At 39.0% G+C, this 3,901-nt stretch overlaps 1 protein-coding gene across 2 annotated transcripts in view; it reads right to left on the bottom strand.

The window, feature by feature from the left end:
• LOC135090178 (uncharacterized) overlaps positions 1-3,014 on the bottom strand; it is a 46,959-nt gene extending 43,945 nt beyond the window's left edge. Inside the window, exon 1 of one of the 2 annotated variants that reach the window (XM_063986607.1) lies at positions 2,256-3,014. The gene's annotated coding sequence lies outside the window, so the exon portion shown is untranslated. The remainder of the gene's footprint in view (positions 1-2,255) is intronic. The other variant, XM_063986606.1, reaches the window with a different exon arrangement.
• Positions 3,015-3,901: the final 887 nt, after the last annotated feature.

The raw sequence follows: 3,901 nt of genomic DNA, 5'->3' as shown, positions 1-3,901 counted from the left end.
CTATCTTCTCTCCTTTCTTCCTTCCTTCCTTCCTTCCTTCCTTCTTTCCTTCCTTTCTTCCTCCCTCACTCCCTCTTAACTTTCATGGTCGTAAACAGAGCAGATCGTGACTGCAACAAGATCATCAACAACAACAACAACAACAACAACAACTACTACTACAGCTACTACTACTACTACTACTTCTACTACTACTACTACTACTACTACTACTAATAATAATAATAATAATAATAATAACAATAATGCTCCCTTCTTTCCATTTTCTTTCCTCTCATAATTCTCTCTCTCTCTCTCTCTCTCTCTCTCTCTCTCTCTCTCTCTCTCTCTCTCTCTCTCTCTCTCTCTCTCTCTCTCTCTCTCTCTCTCTCTCTCTCTCTCCCCCGATAATTTTGCTTTTTCTGAACCTTCCTTCCCACCTTCCTTCCTTCCTCCCTTCCTTCATTAATAAAGGAAACTTGATACAGCTCAATTTAAAAAAGAGACCGGAAGAAACTGGTTCTCAAATAGATTAGGAGATGAATGGAATAGACTCAGTAATCAGGTTGTTAGTCCTGGGTCATTAGGGAGCCTCAGATGATCAGACAGATTTATGGATGGGAATGATAGGTGGAAGTAGGTAGGCATGTTTCAGAGGCTGCCACGTGTAGGCCTAGTGGGTTCTTGTGGCCTCACTTGTGTTCTTATGTTCTTGTGTTCTAACAGACTGACATGATTGAGATGAAGGATATTTAGTTCATCACTTGAGCACTGATACAAAACCTTTATTTTCTTTCAAAGCTTCTAATCAGAGTTGGTCTTTCTACGTATTTATTTATCATTATTATTATTATTATTTTTTTTTTTTTTTTTTTTTCATAATCATCTACAAGATTTTTGACACTTTTTGTACGTGTCAGTAATTCTTATATTGGTGATTCTTGTATTAGTAATTTTTGTATTACTAATTTTTGTATCAGTTAAGTCCGTAGTATTTTTGTATTAATATTTAATTTTGTAACAGTAGTTTTTGTATTAGTAATTTTTGTGTTAGTGATATTTGTACTATTATATGTGTATTAGAAATTTTAGTGATAGTAATTTTTGTATTAGACAGTAATTTTGTAGTATTTTTTATTAATAATTCTTGTATTAGTAATTCTTATATTAGTAATTCTTATATTAGTATTTTTGTATCAGTTCTGTGGGGTAGCGAAGACAAAATCACTCACCTATTCTCATTATTTATCTGCGCGTATCCAGGCAAACAAGTTCTCATCGCCCTGACTGTTGAAAAGAACCATCACCTCAACCAAAAAAAAAAAAAAAACTAACGCCCCTTGCAGTCACCTTGAAGTAATGCCACTTGCACGTCATAATCGCCAAAGTTACTGCAATGTTTCACCTCAAAAGTGACACATATTCCAAATGCTTCTTTCAAAACTTTCCATAAAGTTTTAAATCACCCTAAAGATGATAATGAGGACGGAAAGAGTCATCTTCACCTGTGAATCATCTAACTTACCTTAATAATTCATGCTGGGGGTAATGCATAACCTAAATTCTTAGAAAAAAAAAGTACACAATTTACAACAATCAGCCTAAGGAAGGTAGTACATAATCTTCACATGCTAATCAATTACGTAACCTGAATATTTTACAATTCTTAACCTAAATTCTTTAAAAACCTACACCTTTTACTACAGTTTGCTTAAGAAAGACACTGAGAAATCTTGACCTCCTAATGAAGTACGTAACCTAAATTTTCAATCCCTAATCTAAATTTTTTAATCCCTCAACACTTCCTCGACCCTTTCATTGCGACACCCAGCAGTTTACACCACTAGAGGCACGATGCAAGATATTTCAATCACCTACATGAAAGACAAGAGTGAATAAAAGAACTTTCCAGCATCTACTCTACGTAATGTTTAGAGATAACTGTAAAACCAAAAAAGAAATAATGATCTACTATGAAGGCAAGGTGCGCAAAATAACAAAGCATTAAAAACCATATCACATTAACTCTCACTGTCTTATGTAACAATTATGAACACTAGAAACAATGTATGGGGTCTTATAAGCATCTACAAGAAAGAAGAGGATAAAAAAAATGGATGATGCAATTTTTAGCCAGTGCAGTGTTTAGGGAAAGGAAAGGTGTCTCATAGTGGCGAGTGATTAGGGAAAGATGTGACAAATAGCAATGAAAGGGTTAAAAAAAGATGAGATGGTAACTGGATACATTCATCAGTTAATCACCTGGTCAGACTCACCTGCAAGGATTCACGGGACGAGGGCGTGGAGTTTGTTGCCAGGTAGCTAGACAGAGTAGCAAGGCAGGTGTGTTTTGGCCAGGGGAGGTTGCCTAGGTAGGTAGACAGGTGTGTTTTGGTCTGGTAAAGTGACGGACAGGTGTATTGTGGCCAGGTAAAGTGATGGACAGGTGTGGTTTGGCTAGGTAAACAGGTAGACAGGTGTGTTTTGGCCAAGCAAACAGGAGGACAGATGTGTTATGCCCAGCGCTGTCTTCTCCACCACACGTGTGTCAGGCAAGACGTCAGGTGCTCAGGCGACGCCCAGGTGTGCAGGACAAGTGTGTGGAGCAGGTGTCTCGCCTCCCGACACTTTCACGACAACAGCGAGACCCGAAGAAAAGTTTCACGCTCGAAAACAAACTTACGAACTGATAAACTTTGCTAACGAGTCTTATCCCGATCAATATTCAGCGACAGAGAACAAGAGCGAAACTTTTTAACCCAGTTTTTCGAATTTTGAAGACATTTTGCCCTCTACTTTTCCGAAACGTTGAAAAAAGTACGTGTTTTTCAAGTTCGTTTTCTTTACCCACGTGTGTCGCTTCAGTGTTTCTTGCAGTGGCTGGAGGTGGGACGAGTGGAGCAGGTGAAGCAGGTGGAGTGGCAAGGGAGTGAAGTGGAAGAGTAGAGCGTGGTTGAGTTTAGCCAGCGGTGCAGAGAGGTGCAGAGCGCGCGTGTATCCCCTACCCAGTCCCAGCCGACACTGACTGACTCCCCGTGTGTGTGTGTGTGTGTGTGTGTGTGTGTGTGTCTTTGCATCATGTCCCCTTCCAGCTTCCTATTAATTTATCTTTTTTTCCTTCACCTATCCTGTTTTTTTTTTCTTTCGCTATCTTTCCTTCCTTATTTCCTTCTTTTATTCTTTCCTGACGTTCTCATTTTTCTCTCGTGTGGCGTGTTGTCTGTCTTTCCTTTCTCTTTCTTTCTCTGTTTTATCTCTTATTTATTTCTTTTCCTTGTCTTTTTATTTATTGCCTTCATGTGTCTTTTCCTTACGTTCTCTCCCTTCGTCCCTTCCTTCCGTTATTCTTTCATTATTTAATTTTTTCCTTCCTTCCTTCCTTCCTTCTTTCCTTCCTTTCTTCCTTTTTTATTTTATCTTTCATCTTTCTGGTCTTTTTTTCTTTCTTTCCTTTCCTCATTCTATCATTTTCTTCTGTTTCTTTCTTTTCACCTTCCTTCCTTCCTATGTTCCTTCCTTCCTTCCTTCCTTCTTTCCTCCTTTTCTTCCTTCTTGGATTAGTCTCCCTGTATCCTTCCTTTCTTTCTTCCTTCTTCGTTCATCCATATCTCTCTCTCTCTCTCTCTCTCTCTCTCTCTCTCTCTCTCTCTCTCTCTCTCTCTCTCTCTCTCTCTCTCTCTCTCTCTCTCTCTCTCTCTCCTCACTTTTCTCTATTTATTCTCCTTTCTTCCTTTCTACCTGTCACATTCCCTTCTCTTACTCCTCCTCTTCTCCTCTTCTTCTTCGTCTTCTCCTCCTCCTATTTCTCCTTCTCTTCTCTCTTTCTGTTTCCCACATTTACCTCAATTTCTTGCATCCTTGCCTACTGATTTTCCTTCCTTTACATCTCCTCCTCCTCCTCCTCCTCCTCTTCCTCCTCATT

Source organism: Scylla paramamosain, chromosome 34 (assembly GCF_035594125.1).
Source record: "Scylla paramamosain isolate STU-SP2022 chromosome 34, ASM3559412v1, whole genome shotgun sequence".
Taxonomy (NCBI): domain Eukaryota; kingdom Metazoa; phylum Arthropoda; class Malacostraca; order Decapoda; family Portunidae; genus Scylla; species Scylla paramamosain.
Note: the sequence above shows the minus strand (reverse complement) of the source record. Positions and strands in the feature narration are given on the sequence as shown.